Genomic DNA, 8,204 nt, shown 5'->3' on the forward strand with positions numbered 1-8,204 from the left:
CCATCGGGAAGCTCGGAAAATTTCCCGACTGGTCAGTCTAATGAAGGCCGGTGTTCTGCCCTTTTTATTCCTACCCGACGAAAACTGCTTCCAAGAGATACAACTTATGTGTAAATAAACACTACATAACTCATCAACAATGTCTGAAAATGTTTGCTACCCTTGCGTATTAATATGGCATGGCTTAAATGTTGTTCATAGTTTGCCCATATTTGTGTTTATTACAAAAATAAATCGAGGTGATTGTTAATGTATTGTTCGCATTTTTAGAGACTCTGAATTCTGTAAATACGGGACCGGACCAGATTTTACCATTAAACTCGACAGTACACGTGTATTTGTTTTGCTTGTAGAGATTACTTTATTGTGATCTTTATTTTAATTACAATAAAAATATTCAACTTCAATAACAACTAACAAATGTTTCTGTTTTACCTTGAACAAAACTTCCGCTGCATTTCAGACGAACGGAAAATAAGATTGAATGGAAGGTGTTTCTTGTTCCATTACCAGGGATCCTGCAGAGGGCAGTAGTTACCAAGTTTGATGTAACGTTCAGACCAAAATTCATGTCCAATTCATACTTAAACATACGGGCATCTCTAACAAAGAAAAAAAGAGGTCGACATAATGGTAGTAAATCTGCAGGTAAATCTGGACTTGGGGGATGGACGTAAGGAATGAAACACACGTGGCCTCGTGCTACTTCTCGTTTACTCACTTTCCGCTATTGCATACTTAAACCAAACTAAACGTTGAACTAATGGTTTTAGTCACACATATTTTCATTTGATTCTGGAAAGAAAATTTAAATAAAAGCTTGGGCAAGTAAATCACAATCGGTGTTAAAATAAACAATAGCCTACGACAGTCCAGTTCCTATGATCGCTGGAAAGAGTAACCCCGTCCGCTTGAGTCCCCATTCCTGTGTCACATTTTGTTGACTGGATCATGTCACATGGACGTTAGAAAAAAAAATCTTAATTCCCTGCTAATTTTGTATTATAGATTGAGACAGTAAACATTCAATGCGTATTTTCTCCACTAGAGGTCAGTATCCCCGGATTCGTTCGGATTGCTCAATTGAAGGCAGCGCTGCGATTCTAGTTGTAAATACCAGGTTGTCTTGGAATGTTAATGATTTAAGATGTTACAACTAAATACTGAAAATACAACTTGAAAATAAATCTGGTATTTGTATTTATGGAGGGTGGACAAAATGAACAGACACGCGAGGAAGTGAATTGAAGGAACTAAATCATATTTAAAACACAGGTACAAAGAATGAAAGTATGTGTTCGGTAGCTTATAAAAGAGCTGAAGAGACCATCCATCCTTCCGAAGTCTCCTGTTCTAGAGACGCGAGAATCGTTGGGCAAACAGCCTGGCAGGTTGGGTGGGATGGTTCAGTTTTCAGTTCTGGGTGTTTTGCATTTGTGTTTTGCATTAGTATATTGTCTAGGTGTTTGTATTATTTTGCCCGCTCCCTTTTTAATGAATAAAGTGCATGCGGGGCGCCATGGTGGTGCAGTGGTTAGCACTGTTGCCTCAAACCTCTGGGACCCGGGTTCGAGTCTCCATGTGTGTGAAGTACATAGGCTGCCCCCCCCTCCCCCTAGTCCTGGGTTGTTCCCTCCCTCGTGCCCATAGGCCCTGGACTCCCCGCGACCCAGTAGGATAAGCGATTAATTGTGTCATGTAAGTTATTTAATTTCTAGTGCAAATTTATCTAGAAAAAAATATTGATATAAACTGTAAAGATACGGATACTATTAGCATGTGAAGGCGACTTATCAAATTTAACAATGTAAGTCTGTTCAATGTGTCTTCAAATGACAGGATTTTCCACATGGGCGGGGGGCATACGGGGGGTGGGGGTCACTGCGTCATTTCTATTCCGATTAAAAGTCAGTCCGCATCTCTTCCCCCTTTAATAGTGCTGAGGAGACGCCAGCTTTATTTAATCGAGAAACAATCAATGAAGATATTGAAATGACTTATCTTTGCTTTGCAGTACTGGCAGTCGCCGCTTGTTTATCCAAACAGGTAGGGCGTCTTTTTCAATAAATCATCTGCTTAAACCCCATATTTTATCGCTTAAATAGTTTCTTAAAGTACACGTTCGTATTATTTTATTCAGATGTCGTTTCTTAATAATTTCAACAAAATAAAAATTGCGTTTTATTTCACTAGATGTTATCTAAACACCGTTAAGTTTTTAAATATATTTCGTTTACATTCCCAATGTCGCTACATAATTGAATGCTATTAAACGTATTAATGGAATAGCTGTTAAGATGAACTTCTTCATTCAGGATCTTCATATATTTTATACGTCGACTCAGCATTTCTAACGGGATGCGATGCTGTGATCAGATGGATTTCTCTCTGTGTTACAGTATCAGAATTGCAATGTTTGATACACATGCAGATGTCATTATTTTGTCATAATGGCATTGTAATTTCAGTGATTATTTATGTCAGGACGTTGATGCGTCCGATATTCGGGCTGTTTTACAACTTTCGAGCAGAATCCCAACAGAGACGCCTTTAGATTAAAAAGCTCGTAGTAAATGTAAATAAACACAAAGAATTTCAGTATTGATTGTACTGTTAGAACCAATGTGAGCAGGTGTAAGGTACGCGGAGAACATCCCCCTGCCCGCAATGGCCATCAGCCCGGGCCGCCCGAGAATACAGTATGCCATTAATCGCGGTCCCGTGTGTTTGTCCGAAACGGTAAACAGAATTTTTCAAAAATCTTATAGTTCAGTATTTTTTAATAAAAAGTGATAATCCAGAAATGATTCCTTAAAATATGGGTCAGATGACAACTCTTTTAGTTTAAATGTTAATTGCAGAAGCGCCTCTTTTTAGCGGAGGACACTGCATGGGCTCCAGTGGGCTCCAGCCCGGGCAGTGGCGGAGCCAAAAAATCCAGTGGGGTGGCCAAGGTGGGACCAGAGGTCATTTTGGGGGTGGCACATTGATCTAAATATGAGTATAAGGCATGTAGAGAATAACGCCGACATTGGGACATTTCGCAAACCAGCGGCTGCCTGTAGATGGCAGAATTGAAAAGAAACTAACTAGTTATTACCTAATAAGTAGTAAATTGGGACTCATATTCTTGAGGGTCGTCTGTTCAATGAAACCTTACTGACAGTGTTACATTACTACTGAGCCAGTTCAGAGGTACAAAAATTGTAAGAGTACTTTTTGATGCAAGCCGTACCAACCACACTGTTTCCACTGGCTGCCAGGTCTGCGCTCAGAATGTCAGCAACTGGACGGCATCCCTGAGCCACACCAGTGCAGCTGCAAGTGGCAGCCCATCGGTGGTGGTGACCAACACGTACAGCAGCGGTGGAGGTCCCAACCAGACCACCCCCAGTGGTGAGGGGGTTCCTCTGCAGTCTTACAGCTTCAGCTGCCTGTGCCCACTTGTCCTGACAGCATTCCTGCTGCGGTGTTCTTGAACCAACCCAAAGGAGACTGGACTATAACACCGTGCGCCCAAGAACGGAACATCATGACATCATGTTGTCATTTTGTCTAATTGGGGAGGGTGGTGATACTACTTGGGTGGGAGAAAGAGAGATTATACCCATCAAAAATTTAAACCAGCAACACTACTGAGTATCAGCCTTTAATTATTCTTACAACAGGTGGTTCCAAAAATATCCCTTTCATGCATCATCCCATGTGAGGCCCTCTAATGAACAAATGGCTCTTTTGAGCTGTTTTAATGACTCCCAGAATCATGGTTTCTGTAGTAACTGGGAGGGCCATGTCATCGCACGCATAATGAAGGAATTAAATTTGAATTAAACATAGCTATAATGTGTGGCTTGATTGTCCGCTTTAATCCACATCCGCGTGGTTTTGAATCCTCATATGTCACATGGTGATGATTTGACAGTTCAGATAGTGACCTGCCAATGGTTCCTGTGCACCTGATTTTGATTGCTTCTGACTACAAATGGGTTTGGTCTTTTCTACTGAGTTTGGAATTCTGTTTCTGAAACAGAAATAATCATACACTTTGTAACTCCTGAGTATCATGAAATTCATTACTGTAAGTTCGCTAACTGTTTGGTACAAATATGCAATGTTTAATAAATGTTTGTGGAAATATGAGCAGAGAGTAACTCATTTGATGTACAATACATGTAATTACATGTTTGTTCACAAACAATTCAATAGCCATCATTTGGGTGTATGCATGAGTATAAAAATAAATAAATAAATATATATATATGCACACACCCAATGCAGATTATGCTTCACTTTCAACACCATCCTCATCCCTCCTCTCCACTCACCATACTGGTAACCGATGATGGAATCCAGTCTCTCTCCTCTCCTCTCATCTAGATACCTTGAATGTGCTGCACTCATTCCAGTTTGTTACTCCCTCATGCAAAACTGTCTCCTAGAATCTCTCCAGTTTGGCGTCAGAATAGGATAGTGATACTTCATTATGTCCATGGGGAAATTCCCTTTTGGTCCCCCCCATCATGGTCTTCATCAGACACACAGACATATATACTTTGGGGGTCACAGCGCAAGGTCAGTCAGCATGCTGTGCCATTGGAGTTGGGGGTTCAGGACCTTGCTCAAGGAGCTTCCGAACACAGGCACAGAGATTTAGCCTGAGATTACCTTCCTGATTGGGGTTTATGTCCTGTGAGCCACCAGACCTGCATCTTACTCATCTGACCTGATGTTTATAGAGTTTTCCATATCTTTTTAGACAGTGAACCACCAGATTTTACCAGCTGCCTTCTCTCAACTTATCTGAAATGGTTTGACTCTAATTTACTTTGGGGAGCAGAGGTGACTGAGCCACATCAGAAAAATTACAGGTGTCCCCCAAGGCTTAGTCCTTGGTCCCCTTCTCTTTTCTCTTTAGATATCCTTTGTTAGACCAGTTATCTAGTTACATGACTTCTACCAGTACTATGTTAATGATACACAGATTTCCCTGCCATCCATACCATCCTCCACAACATTGCTGTACAGCTTGGATCATCAACATTGTTTCCATCAAGGTCTGCCAGGAACCAAGAAGTAATGACTGATGACCAGCTGTCCTTTACTGACTGCATAGCAGGAGGCCTTATTTGTCTGAATATGCAGCTCAGCTGCTAGTCCAAGCACCTGTCCTCAACCACCCAGATTACTACAATTCTTTATTGGCAGGGCTGCATGGTTGTGCTGTCAAACCATATGATTCAAGCTACAGCAGCACGTATGATACTCCATCAGCCAAAATTCTCTATGGTTACACCCCTACTTGTCTCACTTCATTAGTTCAATTCAAGTCCGGTCAAGTCAAATGGGCGTAATTGTTATAATCTCCATTTACAGGTAGAGCTGCACGAAACATAATTTCTCCAGGACCACAGGGCATCATATAAAGGTAAGGATTCATAAGTTTAAAAGTGCAAAAACACAGGATAGTACAAAACAAGGGAGCTGGACCAAAGGTGGTATATTCACAGGGCAGTAATGTATGTAAGCAACGTCAATAAATAATGTAGTAGCACAGACAGTGGAATAGCTGTAGTGCCATTTGACTGATAATAAAAAACAAAAAAAAATGTAAAGTAAATTCCCTGCTGTGAATAGTGCATACAACAGAAAAAAATCGAAGAGGTCGGTGTCAGGTGTCCCAACAGCCTCGAGGAAGGGACTGGCTGGCCGGGAAATGTGGGAGAGTTACCCCACAATGCTGAAGCCATCGCAGGGGCAGTGTTTGAGGAAGATGTCTTCAATGCAGAGGAGAGAGGTTCAGTATAATGTTTCTACTTTGTGCATTATATTCTGCTGGGAATTGCAATTTGAGACTCTGCAATTCCCAAAGCTGAAGACCTACACCCCATGTCATCCTCTTTGGGCAGCTAGGCAACACTGCCCGGAGATCCTTACACCATCCTACATGTTACTTGTGTGGTTCCTCGATGGTGGAAAGTGCTACCAAACTGCAACGAGTTCAATTAAAAAATAGCGACCCGCCAATGGTTATTGGGCACCTGTTTCTGAAACAGAAAAAATCATACATTCCGTAACTCCTGACTATTCCTGAGTTTGTTGTGAAACAATTCAATAGCCATCATTGCAATGCAGTTGTAGTGTAACTAAGCATTCACTGGAAGCTCAGTCTAACCACACATATGCCAAGTTGGCTAATTGGCAGTTGTATTCATGTAATTTACAATCTGCCTTATTTGTATTTAAAAAACAAACATGAAATAAATGCAAATGTAAAACATAAATACCACAGAGTACTCTGAATATTTGGTTATGCCTTTTGAGTTATTCAGGTCTCGTGTTGCTTTCAAGGCCTTTGCATGTGTGTCCTTACTGTACTGACACGCTTCCTTCCTTGTCATTGTCTATTCATGAAGAACATAGCGATCCTCATCCACGAATACTGATGTATTGCGGGGATGAGGAAACCCACGTCAGACAGGAGTGTCAGGTTCTAAAACAACGACACAAGAACATTTCTGAAAGTGCAAATTCCATGTCGCAACAACCTCATTCTTTGAATACAATCTGTGACATCACAGATACAGACAAAAGGTACATGCGTTTAAATTCCAGTAGTATTAGGAGAGTTTGTTCTCATGTAAATGTAAGCTATTAAGATGTTAATAGGTGAGACTAAACATTGCTTTGATTTTGTTCCTTGTGTGGACATTGAATCATGTTTTTAACTCATTCGGGACAGGAGGCTCGGGACTGGGGTTGTCTTTCACTATATTGTGACATACTTGTGTATTTGAGGTGTGTAAGTATGTGTTTTGGGCTCATGTTAAACATCTAAATTGGTCTGTCAATCTGGGCTCTCGGATTGGCCTTCTTGAAGCCTCGGATTGGAGATAAATATTTAGTTCTGTTGACCCCCTTCCTGGAGATTGCAGACAAGCTGAGCTTGGCTTTGGAGTGTTGCAAGCTGACTTTAGAAGATTTCCATTCTAGGTCAGGGTTAGGTTTCTTCATGGCTCTCCGCAGACTCCAGGGAAGAAGGAAGGCCAAGCTGTAATTTAAACCATGTTGGAATGCACTAAGCAGAAGGTGGATGCACCTGAATAGATTTTTCTTGAGAGCATCTTGTGTAGCTGTAAATAAGGCAGTTGATGTGATGGTATGACATCCTGAGTGAGCTTCTACCAAGCTGAACAGGTCCATTGTTCCCGCTGCCGCCCAGGGACCTGAGTCACCCCATACAGCCTCCATGTCATAGAGGAGAGAGCAGCAACCTGGGGCCCTCTGGTGGTTCAAATTTGTACTGCATCACCTATGGCATTGATTGCAGTTTAGAAGAGAGAAAAAAACAAATAATTTAGATTTTAGATGCCATCCCATCCGGGGTCGCCCTGCGCTTTACACTGCTTAGGACAGACGCGTGACTTCCTGTGACACTTTACCAGACAATGGTTAGTGATTGAATTAATGGATGGATGTAATCTTTAGCTCTCAAAAGCACTGACTGTGAGATGAAGAATCATCTCTAGCACTTCCATTTCTTGGGAAATTCTCCTGTATCTCAGCTTCTTAGGCATTGATTTCAGCCTGATGTGTCTGATTCAGGACAGAAGATACAAAGGCTGTGGCAATCTCAGCACTAAGTTCATTTACTTTTTAATTCGGGAACCCCCTGATTATTCTGTCGTAATACATCATATACTGTATAAACAGTGATGAGTTACAGTGCTGCCGTCTGACCAAAACTTTACACTCCTAGTTGAAAGTATGATGCCCTATAACCCTATACTTTTGGACAGGCTATTCAAAGAGAGGGAGCAAGATGAAAAACATTTTGATTGGGTAATGACAGAGGGTCGGTTCTGGCCTGCCAGACTCCAGTGAGACAGCTAGGGATCGGAATGTCGGAATATAACAGGATGTTTAAAGATTTCTTTAGCTAGATACTGTCAGAAACACACCTGTTGTTTTAGTAGTAATTGTCAAGTCCTGGAAACTGATTCACGGGTTTGTGAAAACCAGTATGAACACAGTGGTAGTGAATTGATGTGTCCGTCCTTTGTCTAAGATTAGTCTGAGTGAGCAGGTTTTGGCATTCTTGCTTGGTGACCTGTGATCCCCCCACAATCCCCGGCATCACTGCCTAATCCAATTCCTTTGTCTTGGCTTTGTACCCATGTGCCACACAGCTGCCATTCTGTCTCACT

This window comes from Brienomyrus brachyistius, chromosome 19 (genome assembly GCF_023856365.1).
Source record: "Brienomyrus brachyistius isolate T26 chromosome 19, BBRACH_0.4, whole genome shotgun sequence".
Taxonomy (NCBI): Eukaryota; Metazoa; Chordata; class Actinopteri; order Osteoglossiformes; family Mormyridae; genus Brienomyrus; species Brienomyrus brachyistius.